We start from the raw sequence: 11500 nt of genomic DNA, 5'->3' as shown, positions 1-11500 counted from the left end.
CCCACGCCCCAGTGGCGGCCCTGCCACCTCTGCTGAGCAACAGGGAGCTATGGGCATCCTGGCCTCGGCCAGTGAGGCTGGGGGCTGCATCTGGGACAAATTCAAGAAGGTCTGAGCACCAAAGGTCACGATGCTGTTGGCACTGTTGGGTGGGTCCCAAGTACACACAGAGCAGGCCACGGGGGCCAGGGAAGCTGTCACAACAGCCTCAGCCTTTTCTGGGAGCCTCGCCTAGCATTTGTCCTATAAACAATGCTGCCTGTGGAGAGGAACTGGGCCTGCTGGCTTTTTCAGGGACCGTGCTGTTGAAGGCCAGCAAGAAAACAGAGGGGGCAGCAAACAGGAGGCTATAGAAGGTGACCTCCTTCAGCATGTAGTTACAAACGGGCTGCACCAACACCATGTCGCCGTGTGTCTAGTCTGAGAAGTCCCAGGTGAGGAGGCCCCTCCCCAGCTCCAGGCAGCACAGCTTGATGCCTGGTCATAAGCTGAGGGTGAGGCTTCTGTAGCTGTTCTCCATCAGCTCCTCAGAGTAGCCGCAGGTCCTGGCTGTGTGCGGGATCGTCTGCAGAAGCTTCTCCTTGGCACTCAGCGCCATCACTGAGTCAGAAAGTCTGGATGGACAGAGCCTTGGTCTGGGCATCTGTGGGTGGCCCAGCTGAGCTCTGGGCATCCTGAGTACAGGCCGACTCAGCTGCTCCTTCCCCTGGGCCAGGCTGGAGCTGTCCCTGGCCTCCTGAGCCTTCAGCTACTGCAGGAGGCACCTGAGCCCCTGCGGGCTCCCCAGCCAAGCAGCACAACTCAGGTGGTGGGCTGAGCCCTTCTTCTAAGGCAGCGGTGTGGATATGCATTGGTCCAAAATCTTGGGAGTTCCCTGGGGTAAAATTTGAAACTGTCTCTGGAATCAGCAGGGAGAGACGGGAAAGAGGCAGGTCCCTCCAAATCAGTAGGGGCAGTTTTAACAAGAAAGAGAACTTACCTACAAGGCTCATCTTGGGAAGTGTAAAATGAGTAGATCTGTGCTTGGCCAGCCAGAACCTTGAGTTCATATAGAGACCTTAACCTACCCAGTCCCGTGTGTGTCCAGCCGGCCTCAACACCACTTCGCTCTCTCGAGGCTGCGTCCTTTAAATGGCTCCGGCTAAGGCAACGCTGGGCGGAACGGACATTCCAAGGACCGCGAGCAGCCGAGGGGCCTCCAATTGCCCCGGTCCAGCTCCGTGGTCAATCGATAGTCACTTCCTCTCGAGGACCTTCTCCAACGACATGCCACGGGGGTAGCTGGCGGTCTGTAGCATCAGCTTAATTTTGGCCGGCGTTTGTCCTCCGTGCTCTGGCCACAGGCCGCGCCCTTGTCCATGTAGACGGCCCGGGGGGGAATGCAGTCCTTTGGCAGAATCTCTGTTCAGGCCCTGACGGCGCTGCCGGACCGTGGAAGGGGGATGAAGGTCCCAAGGCCCACGCGGGAGCAACTTCTCGCTGCTTCTCCTCAAACATGGCTCTGAACTTGCAGACATAAACCACCTGGAAACAGTCCCTGCAGGAGGCAGCTTCCCCTCGGACAGCCCCACAGGTAGGACGTTCTTGCACTTCCTACGCTTCTGCTCAGGCCAGGCCAGAGTGGCAGTGGCCGCTTGTAGTCCTCGCTGTCTGGTACTTATCACACACACACACGAAATATAAATTTGTGCAACATGTAAGATATTAAGGTAAATATAAAATATATGTGCCGCCTGGCACGTATTGTGTATATATACATATATAATATAAATATATAAAGTAGAAAATATATGTATGACATTTATTTTTTAATTTTGTATATAAAATGTATTTTTTATTTATAGATAATATGTAAATTGCATATGAATATATATGTATATAGTGGTCTAAAAAAATGTTATTTCTAGAATTTCCCTTGTCCTGTTCAAGCACCCTCTTAACTACTGATGCTGAGGGTGATACAATATATTGAATGTATGCATACCCCCAAATTCATATGTTGAAATTCTGACCTTCAAAATGATGGTATTAGGAAGTGGAGTCTTTGGGAGGTGACTAGGTCACGAGGAAGAGCCCTAATGAATGGGATTCGTGCCCTTATAAAAGAGGTTCTAGAGGGCTCCCCTGCCCTTCTGCCTCATGAGGATACAGTGACAAGGTTACCAGTTACAAATCGGGAAGTGGGCTCTTAGCAGACACTGAATCAGATGGAGGCTTGATCTTGGACTTCCCGCCTCTAAAAGTATAAGAAATAAATGTCTGTTGTCTATAAGCGGCGCTAAGCTGACGATACTCTGTTACAGCAGCCTGAGGTAAGGTGGGGGAGAGAGAAGATCAGTTTCTTTCTTTTTGTAACAGTCTCTTTCAGGTCAATAGGGCACTGATTAAAAGCTCAAACCGCCCTCAGGCCTGATGTCTCTGACTTAGGAACTCTTCTTTCTTCTTGGAGGACCCACACCCACTCACCCTGGCTGGACCTGTTTTTCTGCACACAGCTCTCTTTACCACACTCTGGTGTTAGTCTGAGCTCAGCTCCACCTTGCTCTTTTGACTTCTGAATCAAAGTCATTCTTCACTGTCAAGTAATGATGGAAACTCATCAAATATAATTTTTCCCTGGAAATATTGTGATAAGTTGTATTTAGATTTCTAGGCTTGTTGCCAAAGGCTCATCTCCCCAACAATGTAACTGATATCTGGCAATAAAATTTTCTTTGCAAAATGATAATGTTACTGAATGAATAAATAAAACAGAAGAGTATATTTTTCATTTTATTTCCTAAAGTATCATAGAGGAAAATTGACCGCTTTGGGGGTATATAGTTAGTGAATTTTAACAAATCTCCACAATCAGGATTATGGTGCCCCTCCCTCCAATTACTTTGTGATCCCCCCCTTAAAACAACATCTCCCATCTCGAAACCTGGCAACCATCTGTTTTGTTCTCCATCACTGTGATTTTATCACTTCAAGGATAGTATTTAAATAAAGTATTTTGAGATTGGCTTTCCTCATTCAGCATAATTTCATCAAATCTATCCAAATGGTTAAATGCATCGGTAGTTTATTCCTCTTTGATTTTTGTATAGCATTCCTTTATATGAGTACACTACAGTTTATTTCTATACTTGCCTATTGAAGGACATTTGTTTGTTTGTATTCCCAGTTGTTGGCAACTGGGACTAGAGCTGGTATAAACATTCATGTTCAGATTTTTGTGCCTATAGGAGTTTTCATTTTCCAAGGGGAAATGCCCAGGAGTGGAATTGCTGAGTTATATGATACGTAAATGTATAACTTTACAAGAAACTGCTAAACTGTTTCCCAGAGTGTCTGTACCATTTTCCATTTTTTACCAGCAGTATACAAGAATTTCAACTGTTCCAAATCCTCACTAGCACTCAGTATTACCAGGATTTTTTACTTTAGTCATTTTAATAAGTATGTACTGGCATCGTATGCTTTCAATGTGCATTTTTCTAGTGACCAATTATATTGAACATCTTTTTATATGCATATTTGCAACCTATACATTCTTTAAGGAAGTGTCTCTTCTTTTGCCCATTTCTTAAAGTGGGTTTTTGTTTTCCTACTGAGCTTCGAGAGTTATATATATATATATCCCTTATCAGATATCTAATATGAAAATAGTTTTTTCTACTCCACAGAATGTCTCTTTACTTAATGTCTTTTACAGAGCAAAAGTTTTTAATTTTAATGAAGTTCATTATTTTGATGAGTCAAGCTTTGATGCCACTTCTAAGAACTCTAATTCTTCTCTCATCTATGGCTTCTAATGATAAATCTGTCACTTGATTTGCTTCCCTATAGGTAAGGCATCATTTCTCTCTGGCTGCTTTAAATATTTTTTGTTGATTTTTTTCAGAAGTTTGATTATGATATGCTTGAGTGTGCATTTCTTTGGGATTGTCCTGTATAGGTTTACTTAGCTTCCTGAATCTGTAGGTTTAAGTCTTTTCAGACTTGGGAAATTTTCGATCATGATTTCCTAGAATATTTTTTAGCACCGTTATTTTTCCTCCTCTCTTTCTGGAATTCCAGAGACCTGAAGTTTAGAATTTTTTGTTGCCACACATCCCTGTGACTCTATTAACCTTGTTCAGTCTCCATTTTCTCTGTTGCTCAGATTGGGTGATTCCTATTAATCTACCTTTAGGTTCACTATTTTCTCTGCAATTTCAGAACCTATCCAGTGAGTTTATTCATACATATTTTGGTTATGGTACTTTTTATTTCTAAAATTTCCACTTGAGTTTGTGTCTTTTATTTCTTTGATGAGACTTTCTATTTTTCCAGTTTCAAGAATATTTGCTATTGTTGGCTGTGGCATTTAAAAAATAGCTGCTATTAAAGTTTTTGTCAGGAAGTTATAATATCCATGTGTGTTAGTTTGCTTTGGCTGCCGTAACAAAACACCATAGACTGGGCAACTTAAACGACAAAAATGTATTGTCTCACAGTTCTGGAGGCTGGAAGTTTGAGATCAAGGTACCAGCATGTGTGGAATCTTCCAAAGCCTCTCTCCTTAGCTTGCAGAAGGCTGCTTTCTCATTGCATCTCCTATGGCCTTTTCTGTGTTTTGTTGGCATTTCTGGTGCCTCTCTGTGTGTCTGGGTTTTTTTTTTTTTTTTTTCCTTACAAGAACACCACTCAGTTGCATTAGAACTAACCCCAAATGGCCTCGTCTAAACTTAATCACCTTTTTGAAGCATCTACCTCGAAGTAGTCATATTCTGAAATACGGGGAGTCAGGGCTTCAACGTATGACTATGGAGGGAACACAATTCAGCCCATAAAACCATCTTGTCATCTTGTGGTTGCTGTCTGTTGATTGTCTTTTTTCTATGTGGATTGAAGGTTTCCTGGGTTTTCCTATGCTTAGTAAATTTGGATTGAATCCTGCATATTTTGTATGTTATGCTGTGAAACTCTTGGCCTTATTTAAATCCCTTTGAAAACACTGATACTTTTGTTTTATCAGGTAACTGACCTTAGTAGGTTCAGGCTACAAGTTTCAGCCCACTTTCTGTGTATTTCCAATGTCAGTTCAAGATTTTAAAGCCTTTGCAGGTCCGACTAGATCTGTCGCGTGTGTGTGCCCCCCGGGGGCCAGCCTGCCATCTGGGCTGTGGCCTGTCTGCATGCTCAGCTCTCGGATTCTTTGGTACGCTCGTTGGGGTCACATCAGTGCATGCACGGATGGGGGGGCACGAATGGGTTCATAAGTTCCTTTATGGGGTCGCTTTCTCAGTTTCCTTTCTCTTTGCACTGTACTAGAACATGTTCCCTGAGTGTTCGCCTTTCGTTCCTTCAGCTACGAAGCTGGACCATTTGTTAATCCTGCTCTGCCACACTTTTCTGTGACGATGTCCATGTTGGGTGTTAATTGCTGGGAGGATAGAGAGAGAGTAAATATGGAGGGGTATCAGTATGTTTAATTTTGACAGTAAAAGACACAAGAAAGAGAAAAGCTGTTAGTGCTTGAGTCCCCTTTCTGGGAAGAATAGAGGGACGAGACTGAAGCGTGCTTCATGTTATTCTTTGGTAACCATGAGGTGGCCTTGCTGGCCGGAGGCAGCTTAGTGCCGTCCTCTCCAGTGTAGGGTGCACGCATTCTAGACACGTGCAAGAATATCTCTTGAGATGCCTGAACAAAATATTAGAACTTCAATTTCTATTTAGATATTACCTTAAGAAACAGAGATAAGTGGAGCTTTCCTAGTAGTTCATGTAAGGATTGATACTGGCTCCAACGCTGAATCAGTTAGTTAGATGATTCTGTGTCACAAGGCCTGCAGGAATTCCGAGAGCAGAGTGGCAGCTCCGGGACTCAGAGGTCGGTGGTGGCCCTCTCATTCACTCAGCCACTCTGAACGCATGGTGACGTGTGGCAGTTTACATGTCCTTGGATTTATACACGAGATGACTGGCTTTGTAAACCAACCCTCTTAAAATGAACAAGTGACTTAAAATATTTTCTGCAAAGAAACTGCAGGTCAAAATGAAACTAATAGTTCAAGCTGAAAATAATTAAAAAGTGGAAGAACCACATGCCCACTCCTCCTGGTTTTGACTCTTTTTCAGACATATACAGGGATAAAAACAATGGCTACTGCTGATATATTATCTAATCGAGATTTTTTGACAAATATACCTACTTACTCAATCCCTTTGAGGTAAAAATAATGTTTTTGACAGTAAATGAGAAAAATAACAGCTTTTGAAGGAAACTCATGCTTTGGAGAAAGAATTTTGAAAATATATGTTCCTGAAACTAAAACTAATGTGTTTACCTATAAAACTCTCGTATTTCATATTAATAAGGCTTTGAAACTTAATTTTCTAATTTGTTTTAAAACACCTCCAAATGAAAACTTTTAGTAGGTTTTTAAAACCATTTGTAAAGATCATTTATAAATATTAAATACTATCCTTTAATTTCTGTAAAAAGAGATTGACATTGTGGAAGATAGAAATTTATAAACATAAAATAAATATTAACATAAAACTTAAAATTATTATTGAATGGGACCAAAAATAGGGACTAGGTCTTATAATTAAAGCTAATATGATCACTTGTATATGAATGTGCTTTTTCCTGTGGTTCTTTATGAAGTGTAGTTTTCGATGAGGCAGTTGCTTAAAATGAAGAATCAGCCCTGGCTGGTGTAGCTCAGTGGATTGAGTGTAGGCCTGTCAACCAAAGGGTAGCTGGTTTGATTCCCAGTCAGGGCATATGCCTGGGTTGTGGGCCAGGTCCCTGGTGGGGGGTGCATGAGAAACAACCACACACTGATGTTTCTCTCCCTCTCTTTCTCCCTCCCTTCCCCTCTCCCTAAAAATAAAGAAAATCTTTTTAAAAAGTGGCTGTTTAAAAAAAGAAAACAAATCAAAATAAATCTTCAAGCAGGTCACCAAATCACCCTATCACCGAATTTTGTATCCAGACTTTCAAAAGGAATGGAGCATATTCAATCATATTTTTGTTACTAAAAATGATAATAATATTTTTAGGTGGGGCAAAACATTTATATCATTAATCAGTAAACAAAATAAACTATTTAACTCATATTTCTTATTTTATTTAAATTTTATTTTTGGGTATTTTATAATAGACACATTCATAATAATTATATTTTGTACTTTACATATCTTACCATGTACTAACTAGTGTTTTTGATGCTTTGTATATATTATTTTAACTTTTATAATGATCAGGAAGCTGAAGTACACATAGGTTAAAAAACTAACACAAGACCAATTAGCCAAAAAGTGAAAGAATCAATATTTATTAGCATAGTAGCACATATACTTAACTTATACATAAATTACTACATTTTTAAATCAATAAAAGACCAAAAGAAATATGGGATTGAGGTTGGAGATTATTTGTCTAAAGCTAATAGGCATGGTGGCAACATAAGAATGCGCTCACAGGGAACTCAACCCAATATTTAGTACAGCGTATTAGCATTTATAGCACACACATGATCCTATTTAATTCCCATAGTAACCTTGAAGTAGTCATGTTAATCTCAGGAATGCAAGCATACTATAAAAAAATAATGTTTAATTGAGTCTGACAGACTTAAGTATAAAGTTTAGCATTTCCATTTACCACCTCTGTGATTTGGGCATTTCCCAACTGCTTTATTTTCAGCTGGAGGAGTTTGAGGAAATGGCAGAAGCATGAAAGTCTTTTAGAGGATGGGCGATTCCATTCTGAAATGGATTTGCTCTTGTTTTCACAGTACTAATAGATGTTTACCTGTGATAAGCTGTGAATGCTGCCTCACTTGTCTCGATGGACTAGGAGATATTTGTGTTAAGTAGAGAGGAGGTCACAGCAGAGATTTATTTTTATAAATGGTCAGTTTTGTAGTGAATACTTTTACAAATGAAGCTTTAACTTTGGGGATTCTGATGAAAAATAGATAAAGACAACACCATCGTCGAGGCCTGAGAATGGATGGGTTCTTTAGTGTACTCAGCTTGGAAGTTGGAAAGACAACCAAAGTGATTATTCCAGCAATCGCTAAGTATTGTAGATGGCTCAGAAATGATGGAATGCCTTGCTTCTCGAGTTTGTGTAAGAAACCATGTGCTTCGTCATTCCCCAGGGTACCGCCTGCAACTTCACCATCTAGGATGGCTCCCCAGTATTCCCATGACCCAGCGAGCTGAGGAGGGGCATAGATAGGACTTGATGAGCGTAACTCAGGAAGTTACATCCATCACTTCTGTATGCATCCCTGTTAACGGAATTAATCATTTGGCCATCCCTAAATTTGCTTTTTATTTCGGTCAGCCTCCTATACAGATATAAGTTGGTTGTCAGTTTCTTTTTTGAAAGGAAGAGCGACAGGCCGGCTGTTAGGAAACAGCTAGGTGTATGTCCCATGCTGCTTATAGGCAATGTAAAACTGAGTTCTCATTCGTTTTCCTCGTTTTAGGTTTTGTGTCTTAATAAACACAAAGCCTGAAGAATTTACTGTGACTTTTAAATGCATTTTGCTTTTTTCTCTGTGTTTAGCTATGTTTTATGGCATTTGAAAGAAAATGGCCCCTTTACAACATTGGTTTCTACTTTTGTAATTGAAAATGTATTTCAGCTAAATTATAGAATAAATAGGTTTGAGTGAGCTAGCCTGGGAAACTTATAGCCACTGGCAGTGTGGGAAAATGGCTTTGAATTCTTAAAAGGATCTGACACAGAAATGTGCTTCTGGAATTAAACACACTTGAAAGTTGGAAACTGCTAGATACACTCAGTTTTACACACATGAAAGAACAGATGAGACCTACTGGAACTGTTCCTCAGTGAGGCCTCACACGGCCCTCCGGCCGCTTCCCTGTGCAGCCCTGTCAGTGGAGTCCCGCTCCACTTTCTTCCTTTCCTCACTGTTTATCAGGCACACCGCCGCTGGCTTCTCCTGCTCACTGAAAGCATTTAGCTCGTCATTGGGAAAGCTGTTTGGTTGGGAAGTTGTGGCTCGAGTACACATAGAAGACCAGGTAAGGGTATCTGAAGATGTTTGAGTTATAGGCTAGATTAACAGTTGAGAGGCCATTAATTTAATTTTACTAAATGTAACGGTGGCTTTCTTACCATAGAAAGAAAATTTCCAGAAAGAGAATTTTACTTTTTTGAAATGACATGAAGTGGTTCTGTCTGCTTACGGGATGATTTGATTCCAGAGTTCTGGATAAGTTTGTCAAGGGCGTTTTTGAAATGCTTTTAACTGTCTTTTTTTTTTTTTTTTTTTTGCCCTGTTGCCCTAAGCACATGCTTAGCCTGAGAACTGGAAAATCTAGTATTGATTGCAGGATTTAACTCCAGTTCAGTCTCAACCAGACCAGTGAGGTCTTGCACATGCATTTGACAAATATTTATCACATGCCCATTAATAAAGTTCTTGAATGATGCACCAGGCCCTGCGAAGCAGATGTTGGGCAGGAGTCACAAGCCACATCCTCAGTGAGCCTTGCTCTCTACTGGGGAAGGCAGAGAGCAAGCGGGACATTACAAGTGCGAGGAGGATTGCCGTTGGAGGGCGGCAGTGTGCTATGGGAACTGAGTGCAGGGTCGGGTGCCTTGTCTGTGGACCAGAGAGAGCTCCCTGAAGGGAGGATGAGTTGGGTTAAAACACTTCACAGGCAGGGAGAAGATTACATCATGTTTTATTCAACGATGACATCACTGAGAAATAGGGAGTGAGAGGAAGAGCGGAAGTTTACCCTAGCCCCTCTGACTTACCTGTGGGCAAACATACAGCATAGAATTTGGCACACATGTGTCAAAAGACTCACATCAACAAACAGTGAAGTTCTGGCAATACTGCCAATGACAAGAAAAGGTTTTCTATTCATTCCAAGGGATTAATGACCTAACATATTACCTTCCTCCAGATAAGACTAATGCTTCTTAAGATTGCTTAGGAACAGCTAAGCTGGTCAGAGGTTCAGGGATTTATTTTAAGTTTTACAGAAAATCACTGGTGAATAGATTGGAATGCAGCAACAATATGAGATCATAAAATCAGAGTGTCAGAACCAATATGAACTCTAGAAGCAGTCAAGGCCATATCTTCTATTTTAAATAGAGGAAATCAAGTCCCTGAGTACGTGTGTGTGTGTGTGTGTGCGCAAAATGAGTTGGTAAAATTTAGAGTATACAGCTCTGGAAAGGTCTTCTACTATCCTAAGGGGGCGTTCACAACTTAGAAATAAAACAAAAATGGAGAGTTAGAATTTTAGCCAGAGAGAGGTAAATCTGAAGATGAACTGAATATAGTGATTCTGGATTAAACACAAGGATGAATAAAGGAAAAGGATTCCTTCCTCTCTCGGAAGGCAGCAAGGAATCAGAGCACTGGAGTAAAACAATGTAAAAAGAGTTGAGATTTCATCTATTTTTTCGTATAGTTATTTCTTGAGCAACTAGTATGTGTTTAGCATTGAAGATACAGTGGTTACTGTAGTGGATAAGACAGGATTTATACTCTCAGGAAATAGTCAATCTAGTGGGAGATGGTAGGGTATTGAGACAAAGTATTAAATTCTAGGATGGAGGGCTCTGTGAGAAAGAGAGACAAATGTTACTTAATCATAATATGGTGGTGTGTGTGTAAGGGGTTTCCAGTGAAGGCTTCCCGGAGGAAGTCACACATCAGGTGTCCGAAAGATGACTAGGGCATCATCAGGTGAAAGCAGCCAGAATACAATGAGAGCTTCAGGTACACAGAACAGCTCATGTAAAAAGCACGAGAGTCAAAGCATAATAAATTGGAAGCCTGTGAGGCACATAGACAATCAATTAGTGCTAGGTTTAAGTTCTTCAGACAAATCAGACATGATTCCTGTTTCTTTGTAACAGGCCACAACCCCTGCCAGGATTTTAGCATAAAGCTATTCAACAGCTATTCTAAAATCATTAGAGTTAGTTTTCAAATATTTGGCACTCTGCGTTCTAGGATCCGGAGTAAGATTCCTGGTTCACTTGTGGTCCGGGGGACTGAGTTGTGAATGGAAGTCATGTGTGTCATTTTTGGGTCGGCACTTTTAGCTGCCAGTGTAAGGTCCTCCGGAGCTTTCTTTCCTTTGGCCATGGCCATGCAGCAGCGTTCCTTATGGTGCCCGGGCATCATCCTGGGGCTCAGGCCGAGGCCCCGACTGGCACAGAGTTGACATGTAATATGAGTGAGAAATGAATTTTCTTGTTGCAAGGTAATTGTTTGTTCTTCACAGAGATGTGGGAATTGTTTGTTAAAGCAGCAAAACCTACCCCGTTGTGACAAATACAAAATAGGAAACAAAAATTTTAATTAAATCTAATAATCATTTAAAATTTTCCCACTCTATTAGGTGCTATGGCTTTAAAGGCTAGAGAGGCCTGTGCTCTGTCTGCCAAAACCTTAGAGATTGGTGTGGCGGGGGGGAGGAGTGGGGACAGGCTCACACTCGGATCAACTGAACGTCA

The sequence above is a fragment of the Desmodus rotundus genome, chromosome 8 (genome assembly GCF_022682495.2).
Source record: "Desmodus rotundus isolate HL8 chromosome 8, HLdesRot8A.1, whole genome shotgun sequence".
Lineage (NCBI taxonomy): Eukaryota > Metazoa > Chordata > Mammalia > Chiroptera > Phyllostomidae > Desmodus > Desmodus rotundus.
The sequence above is the reverse complement of the archived record's forward strand: the minus strand, read 5'-3'. Positions refer to the sequence as shown.